This window comes from Anguilla anguilla, chromosome 8 (assembly GCF_013347855.1).
Source record: "Anguilla anguilla isolate fAngAng1 chromosome 8, fAngAng1.pri, whole genome shotgun sequence".
NCBI lineage: Eukaryota > Metazoa > Chordata > Actinopteri > Anguilliformes > Anguillidae > Anguilla > Anguilla anguilla.
In genome coordinates, this window is record NC_049208.1 from 28,607,145 (window position 1) to 28,620,741 (window position 13,597).

At 39.9% G+C, this 13,597-nt stretch overlaps 1 long non-coding RNA gene across 1 annotated transcript in view; it reads right to left on the minus strand.

Moving 5' to 3' along the window:
* Positions 1-11,526: 11,526 nt before the first annotated feature.
* Positions 11,527-13,597, minus strand: part of LOC118233148 — a 91,402-nt gene continuing 89,331 nt past the window's right edge. The window contains exon 4 of the long non-coding RNA XR_004766459.1: positions 11,527-11,672. This is a non-coding gene — a long non-coding RNA (uncharacterized LOC118233148). The remainder of the gene's footprint in view (positions 11,673-13,597) is intronic.

The following is a 13,597-nucleotide window of genomic DNA, read 5'->3' on the forward strand; positions in this document are numbered from 1 at the left end:
GTTTGATGTTCAGTTACAAGTAATGTAATCAATAAAACATGGTGAGCCTTGATCTTGACCCATTAAAATAAAGTATTCACTGATGGATTATGCTAACACTACTATAAGGTATGTTAGAAGAAATATATTCTGAACTCATGTTGTTTTAATCTTAAACAATAATCCCATTGAGTGTGTATTGCTTTGTCACAGCCACTTTTATTTACTGTATATTTACAACTGTATTATGTCATCATTATTTATTAAGTGCCATTGTAATAAAGAGAAGTCCTTTATTATAACAATATATGAAAGCACAAGGAAACTATATTGATTTATCTCATTAGGGCGAGGGAAATTGGGTCTGTGCCCTATGACATCACAAAGACATCACAAACAACCACAGATAAACAGTCCTCTGGTATTTCACAACGACGGGGAATCCCTCAAGGGAACATTTTCTCCATTCCAACTCCAAGTATCTGTGAGGTGCAAGGCATCATCTGCCTCCAAATTATCTCCAGGGATGACTGAGGGTGTCTGTGTGGTGCAAATTACCCTTTAATCTGTGTTATTGCAGTCTTTACGGGCAGCGCAATTTTTGTGTAATAAGTGGATCATGTTTTTGATCCCTCTGTCAGGCTAATTAAATTTAAGGAAGAAAGAGGCACACAAGAACACACGCATGGCTCATTGTTTGGCAGCCACCTCCTTCAGTTTCACAGAAAGGAACAGCAGGCTCCCTCTTGTCTGTCACAAACTAGTTTCTTCTCATCACTCTGTCATTAGCGAAAAAATAATAAGGCCCCCTTGATATTATCAAGGCCTTTCAGACAAAATTAAGCTTTTGTCTCTCAAAAAACTGTGCTTCCCCTCTGAGGGTTTTTTTAAAAGTGTTTTTGCTTCAATGACAAAAATGACCTGAGAAAACAGAACATCACAGAAGAGTAGCATCCTAATATGAGCCAGAGAGAAAGCCCTCTCCGAGATGGATGTGTTTGCATTCTCTTTGTCCCGCTGCCATCCTTTGTTTTGTTAGATGGAGAGGGATATGCTTTGTATTGATGGGAATGAACGACCTCACCGGATGCATCTGTTATTCTGTGGCATGTAGTCATTATAAAAAAACAGAGAAGTTAGATGTAAAAGTATAGATTCAGAGGGGTCCAGAAGACTAGATCATGCGAATCTTCAGAGACTGAATGTTCTTTATAAATGAATGAATTATGAACTTTTCCATAAATATTTACAAGTAGTACAAGCTAGTTACAATGTATGCATACGGAGAACCACACAATAGACTATGCTGCTCATACTCCAGTGAGTAAGTGTCACTCTATTTAGTGCAGAGTTGTAAATCAATGGTTCAAATCCTATCTTCAGGCCCTGGCTGGCCTCTAACCCTACCTAATGCCATTAATTCACCTCACTTACTGAAACTGGCCTCAGATTTGCATTTTCAGTGCATGAAAAGGAAAGACCTGCTTTCTGCTTTCATCTCTTCTGTGTCACGTTCTGGTAACTTGTGATGCGCTTCATGCTTGGATAAATCATGGCATCACATTGTTGCGCAGTTAACTACTCAGGAAATGAACACGTCTGCTTCCCTGATAATTAGAGACACAGAGAAAAAAATCTGTGTGTGTGGAGGGGGGTATTCTTAATTTGCATAATAATAGAAGATAGGCTTACCCATGTGCCAGTTAATTTGTTCTTTCGGTATTATCTCTGAAGAGTTGGGGAGAAAGTTGGAGCTTGGAACAACCCTTGGCTAATTAATGTCAGGTAATGACACAGTGCATCTAAAAAATAAAGATGCTAGATTTATCAAACAAAATCCACCTGTCCCCCCAACACAAAACACACAGAAAACACCCATTCCTACACACAAATACGCATTCTCTGAAGTACAACGGGAGTTATCCAACTGATGGAGAAACCTGGAAATTGAATTTTCCAGCTGCGTGTCTAATTTTGGGTCTAACATGTCAGAGAGAATTCTGGGAGATTGGGCTGGACTAGAGCCAATGTCCCACACAGCGTGCTAGAGCCAATCTGCGACTGCCGTCAGACATGTGATAACCTTTACTCTCCCGCCTTCAGTTTGATTTGATCTGCTCTGCCATGCTGCCAAATCCGCACGGTCGGCTCTCAGAAACACAAGCAGAGTCGTGAGAGAAGCACTCCTTTTTTCTTTGCGTTTCTTCTGTCTCGCGGATGCTGTCTGCGTGCAGCTCGGTCTAGGCCTCACTGTGGGCCGCGAGTACGCTATTTTTAGCCGATGGCTCTACACGCGGTCTGACCCCCTAAATGAGGCTCTGGTTTCTGACCGCTGGTCTCTGCAGCATCAGACATATATCCTACGAAACAGATGTCAAAGGACTGTGACAGTTAATTTTGTGATGAATACCCATACTGAGTGTGTGTGTATGTATGTATGGGTGTGTGTGTGTACATACATACACAAATCCCAAAGATTAATTGTTAATAGATATAGCCGGGTCAACTATGAGGAGAATGGCACATTCATCCCCTGTTACATTCTAGTAGTCGTGCACCAGTATCTGCCATTCATTTAGCATGGGGCAGATTGATGCCCTGGCTTATAAAGGAACGCTATTATAGCTTTTTGGTGAAGGCTGCATACAATAAATAAGTAAAATAAATAAATAACATATGGGAATCACAATTTATTACCCATTAGGCTAATTTTACATGTGTTGGTGTTTGCATGTGTGTATGTGTTCTGTGAGTTGATATAAAATGTGACTATGGATCAAGAAACTAATTCAGATGCAAGGAGCCCAGTCAAAAGCCTTGGAGCTAAATGCTGATGTGCTGGGTAAGAATAAAATAAACATAGTGATTGAGGAAAGAGCAAATGTACATGCATAGCCCCACACAGAAACACACCCTCAGATAAAAACAACACAAATGCTTATCTTGACATGCTCAAAGGTCTTTAGTGCCATGCTACAAAATGAATAAATTACGTAAGTAAATGCATTAGTAAACAAACAAAAAGACAAACAAACAAACAAATAAATGATGACTACTGAATTTACTCAATTTACCAGCTCTTTTATGTTGGGACTGCAGTAATGAATACACTGCAGTTTGTCAATGTGTGTGCATGTGTGTGTGTATGTGCGTGTGTGTGCGTCTGTGTGTGATTGTGTGCGTGTTTGCCATCTGTCTGTTTTCACATGAAATTTTATGATTTGTAATTCAAATTTATTGACTGAATAGGCTTCATGATATGCCGGAAACACTAAAAAACAGATTCGATGACAACCTAATTTGCATGTGTAAAAATGATTCATACATGTCAAATGTAGTTGGTAGCCATGCATCAGTAATAAACATCTGGAGCCATCAAGTCAGCAGCCACATCTCTAGACATCGCTGTGGAAAGCTTAAGCTGTGGGCATCCACATATGTGCATACCGAAGACATCTGAAGCGCATGTAGAACACATGTCTGAGTTAAAACATAATTACTTTTGAGGCCGTGTAATTCACGAGAATTATATCCATCAGATCTCATGATCAAATGTGACTTCTTGGGGATGGGGGTAAATCACACAAGGGACTGTGACTGTGTTGATCACAGAGCATCTTGACTGCACCCAATGAGAGCTCCTCTTATCATAATTATTCATTTGCTTATCACCAATCAAATGCAGTGACTCTTTAAGTACAAGCTCAAATTTCTTCATCCGCTAGCATTCTGTTTTATGCACTAAGGCTAGGTGCTTTTTCCCAACGGCTATTCTATAAGGCTACAAGTCAACATCCACAGCTGCCTGAGCAGAACATGTGATGGGATTGAAGTAAGTGGAACCGATGCCTGCTTTCATTTCAATAGGTAAATATACACTCTGAGACTGTTGTACATTAACATGTGAGGACAGGGCACTATTCTTATTGTCCGCTACTTGATTTTTTCCCCCCCTCTCTCTATCATCACTAAGTAGTTCGCCATAGTGGTTAGAGAAACAGGCTCATTGCTTGCCAGCTCACAGCCTGAGTTGGGCACTCCTTTTCCACCCTTGAGTGACTGACCTGAATTGCTTCAGTGAATATCCGCCAGTGCAAGGGGATAATATGAAAGACATGAAAGACGCCCTGTAAAGAGAGTCTGTAGTAAGTTAACAGATGGTGTAAAATGAGGAATCTCTACCCTGCAAAGACCGGGAGACTGGAACTCCATTGTTTGCCATATGGGGGATTACAGCCTACATTCACACTAGCTTGCACAACCGTATTCAGACACCGTCAGCATGTCCTTGTGGGCAACGCCGTCCTTTTTTCATAAGATCACAGAGCTACGTTGATGTGTCTGGATTAATCACAACTTCTTTCACAAGTGTTTGTCCAAGCAGGGCTAACTCCACTCAGGCGGCAGTGTAGTACAATGCGTAAGGAGCTGGTCTTGTAACCTAAAGTCCACAGGTAGATGCAATGTAATTACTATGTAAAATCTGTGTAAGTCTCTCTGGATAACAGTGTCTGTTAAATGTCTGTAATGTAATGTAACAACAAGTAAAGATGGTATGCTCAAAAATGAGATTCTTCAGAAGTGGTCTGTGCCATCACTATGGATACGATAAATTTCAGCTGAGCTTTGAAATTGTTTTTGAAATTGACTTTAAAAGTTCCAACGTGTGTGTGTGTGTGTGTGTGTGTGTTTCAGCTGAGTAGGGGCTTAAAAGAGGAATATGAGTCCAATCAGGTTGAAACCACAGCACAAATCGGGATTAATGTATTCCAGTATTCCAGTATGGAGCTCTTCACATCTGTTCAATTATTGATGAAAGGTGCAAGAGAGGGTCTACTGCTCTACCAGATAAAAAGAATGAAAATCTTTATTTCGTATTTTTATTTTATTCATGGAAATAAAGATGACTGATTCAATCAATGTTAAATGTACGTTTTTACCATCAATACGAAAATATATTAGTGTTCTCTGGAATGACATGGTTTCTAATTTTGGCATCGCTGGCCAAATGTGATACTACCTGAAATCAGTCTTTGAAAATGAAAGCCAGTCAACAACAAATCAGAATTTTGTACGTCTGTAGAGCCCAACTGATAATTGATAAGGAAATGATCATTATTTGATGGCTAAATATAGAAGTTGACAGTACTACCATTTAATTTGTGTCATGGGTTAGTGACACGCTACTCTATATTAGGTGGTTAGTTTGTTTAAATCACTCTCATAAAATTAATTTTTATCAAGGTCAGACGACAAGGGCAGGGACTCCTATCCTATTATTTGATGTCATTGTTAAATAAAATGCCTTTCAATACTTAACAGCAATAAAAGTGGAGGCCAGTTCTTAATTCTGTTAGGTGATGCGTCAGCTCGTCAGATGGTCCAAGGCCACTGCAGGTGCGTGTGGACTCCTGGAAGACTTCTTTGAAGTTGGGGTCACAACGGATTTCCAGTCAAGACAACTTTGGATGTGCACAGACCTTCCATTGGGTCAGGCCGCAAGGGAGGTATCGGAGGAAAAGTCTGTACTTGTTCCTCAAAACAGCTGTCAATGGGAAATAAAACAGCATGGTTTATTTAGTGGATGGTAGCAGGCCAACTCAGGCAAATCTTGGTGATCAAGGGAGGTGTGAGTTGGGACACAATGTTTTTAAGGAGTGCGTCTGGTCGGTTAGACACTGTCTTTACCCTCTGAAAAAAGTTATAAAGTTTTTGGTGAGTTTTTATGCTCACAATGTCATTGTCACTGACGCGGCAGAACTCCACGTGTTTTCCCTGGAAGCTGGTTGGTAGATTATTTTGGGCACAAAAGCATTTGATTGGCTCATGGTATTGGAGCTGTCAATCAAACACTGACAGATAAACCATTGATTACTGCTTTAATGTTTAAGTGTGTAAAATCTGGCTCCCCATTTCCTCCTAAAAGCGCTGTTCCTGATCAAGCAGTGAGTTTATAACAGGGTCACAAGAGGAAGGGGACGGGCACTTAATTATGCCTTGGTTGACCAGATAAGTTCATAGTGAAAGTGAGTCAGCGGATGGTCAGTCCCTTGGTCAGGAAGCCAGAGGCCACAAACGTTTCTGGGTGCAGTTACATTGTTACACCACCATTATGACCTGCAGGGATTTAAACCTATATTTCAATGGTTACTTTCCAGGGGACACCATAGGCACTCCAACGGCAGTCAATTGATTAATTGTACAATTACAATGAGACATTAAGTGAGACATTTATAAAAAATAATTAGTTGATCTAATGAGAGTCAGGAAGGAAAGTGAACATGGATGAAAGTTTAAATGCTACGAAAAGCATTTAAACTTAAAGAGTCAGTGGTCCTCTCTTCTAGTCATGGAGATTTGCAGGATCTGCTGGCTTTTGTTGTTACTCACCACTTGAGTAGTACAGCAATTTATCAATTAATGCAGTTGATTACATAGTTAACACAGGCCACCTGGTTTCTTGGGTCTGAACTGGTTGCTGATCTTAAGGAAAAATAAAAACCAGCAGGCTCTGTGGCTCTCCAGGACCAAGATTGAGTGTCACTGCACCAAAAAGAAAAATGCAACCGTATGAAGCAGAGGTGTGCAATCTTATCTGAAAAGGGCTGGTGTTGCTGCAGGTTTTGTTTTATCCCAGCAGTAAGACACCTGATTCCACTTAAAATCTTGAATGAAGACCATGATTAGTTCATTAGTTGAATCCTGAATTTATTCATTTTTTATTTAGGATTTTTGTGCAGTGTAGGATTTTTGTGTTATATACAGTATAACTTATATAACTGCTCTCATTTTTAATGTGGCCATTCCCACCACTTATAACAAAACCTATCAAAGCCCCTGTACATTGAAAAACACAGCATGTCCAAGGTACTAAGTAATAATACTGAATTTAAAACATGAGTGTTGCTTGCAAACATCGCTGTCAATCATCATCTGTGCAAATTAGTGGTAATTACTTTATCAACTATGAACACTTATTTATTATATCCATTTATTCACCTATTTACCATACAACACAAACATAAAAAATGACTCTTTTGTGCACAGGTAATGATCTGAGAATGTGTGCTGCGACTGACCCTCAAAGATTTTTCTATTCTTGGCTTTTATCACAGCATAGTACAAGAGAATGACGCCCTTTGCAGCAGAATGAGTCACATGAGCCGGGAGAAAGAGCCTTCATTGACAGATTGGTTGCTGCTTGCTGATTTCTTTATAAGTCGAGACCCATAAAAATTGAACGCGGAGTGAACGTGGCCTGCAGTAACCACGGGGGTTGTTCTCCATTAACCCAAGGGTTGTGTTTACCGTGTACAGGGGGAGGGCAGAGGGCAGAGAATTACCTGTCCGCGGATTAAAGCCTGTTGGACGTCCCTCTGTGGGTCCAATCACACTGAGCAGTCTGCTTTAACCTTTTGTACCCCATGACATTTATGGTTCAGTATAAACCCCATCTTCATGGCTGCTGAGCCCTGGTCCTGGAGGACCATAGCTAGTGCATGTGGTATGCATTTGTAGGCACCTAGCTGACATGAGAAATCCTCCACTTTTATTTTGCCTACCATGTTTGATCCTCTGAACCGTGCACCAGTGAAATTCCAATGAATTTTCATGAGATTTTTAAATTCAGTTCTACTGATTCCACTTGGGCCCCTGCTTCATCTCTCTGTGACAATTAATAGATTCAGAAAATCCCCCTCTTTCCATAACTTTGGTTTGAAAAGAAAACTATGTGAGTGTGATTGCCATGATAACTAGGGAAAGAGTTCTTCAATCTCTGAAACTTTAGCTCTTCGGGTTGTAGATTTTGTAATCCATGGTCCTTTAAATCTGAAATCATTTAGGTCTAAAATAAAAATGATGTCAACATTTGTGGTGCTCTATGAATATGAGGTTGTTATGTGTTTTGGGCGGGAATTTTTTGTATTTTATAAGTCGAAGTCTAAGTGGAAGTGTTTTCCTGTTGTGTTCATTTGCTTGGGGTCTATGTGATGTAAACTGTAGTATTCCAGCAACACAAACTGATTAGAGAAAGTGGCTTTCCAGAGGTGTTTAGCTTCTCTCATTGGCTTATTTGCATCACTACCTTTAACGAGCTTCATCTAACAGGCTAGCTATAGGGTCTGCAATAAAAGCATTAGGTGGTTACAGGCAACCGGTTTATGAAACCAAATGTCAGGCTCATGTCTTCCATAATAAATCAAAGTAAACATTCAATGTACCACTCATGCTTATATGCTTTTGTACAATAATGCTGGCTAATAATCACAAAACATTTAACTTCAGTGACATTATGTGTTTTCCATCAGTGATTTTGAAATGTGATGACATAATAGCCTATATGCAATTCTTAATTATCCTGAATGTGATGCACATATACAGCATATTGAACATTAATGTATATACAAACCTTCTCACTTCAGAGCTTGCCAGAGTTACATGACAATTACCTGAGCACTTAATTTCTCCAAAGTGCAAAAAATATTTGTATTCTTTTAGGCTGCTGAGAGCATGCCAAGTCATTGTAAACAAATGGATTTTGAGAGCAGACATGGAGCTTTTCTTTTCTTACAGGTTTTGTGGCTAAAGCACAGTTATGTAATCCCTGGGGAAATTTTATACGGAGCAGTTTGATGCAATGTGAGGCAATTTTGATGCAAAGATGAATATTCTGGATGACGACGGTTGTGGATTCCTTTGAATATTCTAGGTTTGTTTCTCTTATTGGTTATTGCAGTGAATCTCAGATCTAGCTGACTGCACATCATTCTTCTTTTATATTTACCCTTTGTGATTTTGAAATGTTGTGTCAGGTCAGTGTTATGACTGGTATCTGCAGTATTCTCTTTCATTAGTTTCTATTTGTATTGTGCTTGTGCAAGGTGTGAGGCCCGGTAACATGATATGAATTTATTTAATGGCAGAGCTACAGTAAGATAACATATGCCTTCATATCTAGAAATGGATAGCATTTATATGTTTTAGCTGAGCGCCTCAATGGGAAAGTACCTTGGTGAGGATGGTGCCTTGGGCCAGCAAAGATGGGTTTAATCACGTTTTCACACCCTGACCTAGGTGAAGTCATCAACAGCAAAATCCTTGTGGGGCACAGGAATAGTTCACATTGCTGTCACCTCAGTGCGACCCGGTGCACAGAGCGTAAAGTGACACTCATGCACACAAGCACTAATGTACACTAAAACAATTAAATATCTTCACAATTCTATCAAATTCATACAGATGCATGAATTCAGATCATGTGGCAGATATATATATATATATAACTATTCAAACATTTTAACATACAATTTAGAGTCATCTTTGACAATACTCCAAACCTCAGTGAAAACCGTGCAATTGTCAATTGTAAAATCCCAGGACAACCCCAGTTTACATTTGAGAGCATTCATGGAAACTTTAATCTCATATAATCACCCTGATTTGCATCATGGTATATTTTGTAAAATTATTCTAAATGAAGAAGACCCAGTTTCCAAAGCTGTAGATGAAAGTATATTTTTCTACAATTTGCTTGATGGCTCTTCGATCTACTGAAAATTTGTTTATGCTTATAAAATATTGAATATGCAAATCTCTTCAAGGATTGCTACGCGCCTGGTCCCAATTAATCTGAACTTTCTTATTAAAATATGAAGAAATATGATTTATTCATTCATGGGCTCATCTTTGAATTAATTCCTTCAAAGTTTAAGCTGTGTAAACTGATTTTCTTATTTGTAACCTCCCCCAAAAATGCATGATAAATGTTACAGACCATCTTGGGAATGTTGTATAAATATTTGTAATTCAAGCTTTTAGTTTCTTGCACTTTGTGACTATTTTGCTTTGCATTTTAACACACATTTTGTAAGCGAGCATGTGGCTAATTTGGTTTTTTGTTCTTGTGTGAATGTAAGCGCCCATTGAAAAATTTCAATATGGAATAATATGGAAGTAACTGTAACTGAAAGCATATAAATAATTCACATTCAAGGCAACATCTGCATATATACAACTCCAAATAAATGTTGATGATAAACCATTGGTATTAAATTACATGCTTTTCAATCTCCCACAGAACAGCTGTTTAGTTGAAGGAAACGTGTGTGTGTGTGTGTGTGTGTGTCTTTATTTTATTTTATTTTTATTTTTTAATGCTCTGCAGTATGATCCAGATTGCATGAAATCTAATTAGCTATGATTAACCCAAAGCAAACTACACTTTAGTGTATTGCTAATGTTAATGATCCTCTTTTCAGAAGCATTGTTTGCTGTAATCCAGGCTAATATGCAAATGTTAAATGTTAAAAGGGTTCTTTTAAAGTGGGGGTATCTTTTTTTCAGTATGAGAGTGGGGTCCCTTTCTACTTAAAAATTGAAAGCATCGTGATCAGTCTCCTGAGAATGTTTGCTAATGTGCTTAAACTCTGCTCCAACTTAAATGGTGTTTCATACTAAAAAATGTGTGTGTGTGGTGGTATGTGTGCTTGCGTGTGAGTGTACGTGTGTGCGCGTGTGTGCGTGCGTGCATGTGTGTGTTTGTGTGTGTTTGTATGTGTGTGTGTGTGTGAGTGTGTGTTTGTATGTATGTATGCCTGTGTGCTCACAGTGTGTATTGTGTCTTACAGGATGCTCAGTGCCAGCCTGACAGCTCGCAGACACTGTGGTTTTCATTTCACAGGTGGATGACCACATTAGTTCTGGGACTAATCCATCACCGCGTGTCCCACCAGCGAGTTACAGACACCCTGCTCTAATATCCACAGGAATAGGATTTTGTGATTGGGAAACCCTTGGAACAATTACACTGAATCCTTGGCTCCCCTCCCATCTATACTCAACACCAGCCCAAATTACTTTGTTACTCTGGAGTTTTCAAAATGGGAAGGGGATCTGCAAACCATGAATGGAGATGGGCAGACAGTGTCTGCGGGATGCATTTTCCTGGACAGGAGTGTGAGTTCAAATAAGAGACCGAGAACTGTTGATATGTCCTTCAGGAAAATACTAATGAAATACAACAAACTTAACTTTGAATACACAGCAAACACTGTAAACTGTAAAATCAACTGAAAAGCAAACTGGAAAGATCAAACTATACTACTACTACCAGAGGGAATTCCATTTTTGTCTTTAGCTCCCCCTAGATGGTTTTTAATCATGTAGCTACTTTACCTGGTTTGCTACCCATGTGGTACACAAATTCAGTGTAGACATTAACAAAAGTTGATTAGCTGCTACGGTTTTATGCAATAATCAAGGAACAATAAAAGGCATCATTCTACTCTGTTTAATTTTGATTTAGAAAATTCTGAAGATTCCTTGGAGAGACCAAAATGTGGTTAGCTGGCTCACTTATTAGTCTTCCTCGCAGATTGGATGGCCTGGGATTGTGTTGTGTTGAACCTTTCCTAGATTAAACCTACTCTTGCACTGGAGAAGAATACAGTGCTTGGGCATTTCCACAGCTAGGCTGAATGGCATCCTGCCACGTAAGCCTTTAAAGGGATTTTACATGGGGTGTGAAAAGGGGAAACACTGCAGTGTTCTTAGAGTGTATACCACCTACCTCAAGTGGAGCTCAGCTCACACAGACACACACAGGGTACAGCACGGGCTGGGCACATTGGAAAGGAATGGAGAATTTCCGTCACATCAGATGTCGCTGGCTTTGGGAACTCCATTAGTATTTTCTGTGAAAACAACATGAAAAGAAAAATAAGAATAGCAGCACAGGACATGACTGATTTTGATTAGACGTGAATCCCTCAAGACATTGCTGTTGAGAATTTTTTTTCGTATCAAATGCTGCCAACCATCTCCTTTTAACTGCGCCATTATGCAGCACACTTAGAAATTGTTTTGTTCCTCCTATGGAAAGCTTGTGGGTTTGTAGTAGAAGTACTTTAATAAGTTTATTAAGCTATTTTCTTTTTACCCGTAATTTATCCCCAATGGGTATGGCCTCATATGAACGGTAAGTGTGGTAAACACTATAAGACTGCAAGTGCCTTTGTTTCTGTTCCAACTTCAGTGCCGATTGATCAGCTCTTATTTCTTTAATCTGAAAACTCAACATTTACATTCCAAGACTGTAGAAATAGTGGCAAAGCATCCTTTTGGCGGCCTACACCATAGTCCCAATGAGCATACTCTGGGGAGGGAGAGTGTATATGAGCACTGTCACTTCCTCTTAATCCATTAATTAGCTCCTGTTTAAGCAATTAAGAGCAAGAGTAGAACAAAGAGCTCTAAACCTCCTCTCGGCCACACTCAGCTTTTCCCTTAAGCGCCACTGTCACTTGTACGTGTGTGTTTGTGTGTGTGGGGGGGGGGGGAGGGGGGCTGTACATCTTTCAGTCAATATGACCATTCTGATTCACTGTCTAAGAGGGATGTATGTGTGTGTGCACGTCAATGTGTGTGTATATGTGTCTGTGCGCGTGTGCTTGTGTATATGTGTGTATGTACATGCATGTGTGTGTCTGTGGGTTTTTGTGTGTGTGTGTGTGTGTGTGTGTGTGTGTGTGTGTGTGTTTGTATCTGTAGGTTTGTGTGTGTGTGTGTGTGTGTCTGTGTGTCTGTGGGTTTGTTTGTGTGTGTGTGGGGTGGTGGTGGTGGGGGGGTGATGGGGTGATGGAGGGGTGCAGCCTGGCAGGCTGTTCCGCTGTGTTCCCAGCAGACTTGTCACTGTGCCTTATAGAAGCAGGAATCATTAGCTCCCCACAGTGAGTCCGACTCCGCTCCCAGAGTGCGGGGAGCTTCTTCTCAGAGCCATGCGTCTTAATTGCCGCTGGCTCCAAGCTCCCCAGTCGATTCCAGGAGCTGAGCCGTGGGTGAAGCTGCTTTATTTCCTTATTAATTCATTGTTCTATTCCCGATGCTGCACTGTCTGCCATTCCTTTTGTTAACTGTAATCTTGTCTGACATATTTCATCTACCTGGTATTGTGCAAAGGTGACAAAATACTGTGCTTTCAAATTCTTATTTTCATAACTATTTTTGGCAAAATGCCTTTTTTTTGCATTAAACTGCAACAGCAGAGACCTGTATCTCCTACTTTGTCCCAGAGTGCAGATTTCTATATTCCTTGCTTCTCCATTCATGTGAATCAGGAATCCCTGTGCATCAGCAATCACTGTAATTGCTGCTTAAACCACTGCTTAAACTGTGCTTCTGGGTGCATGATAATGTGATCCAGGGTATAGTGAAATCTCATGACCTGGTGTGTAATTGTGTCTGTAGCAGTACTAGCTCTGACCAGGAGCACTTAGGGGGAGTACATAATTGCTTGAACTATTGTCCGAGGGAAGGAGACTTTCAGTCATCAGGTTTTTCTCCACCTTAACACACACTCCCAGCTGAGGTGCCTGAAATCTACCTGTACCAGCATACTTTAAAAGCAGCCAACAGGTTCAATAGCTGCACACAGAACACAGAAGTGGTCATTTATGATATTTATGTGACTGCATACTAGGTACATACAACAGAACAAGACTTCCCCTAAAAATATTTGCCTGTTGCATGCGGGAACAAATGTAAATAAATGTATTTTATTTTATTTAGCCTAAATATTTGAATATTTATAGATTTTTGAACAAAATGTATAGAGTGCACT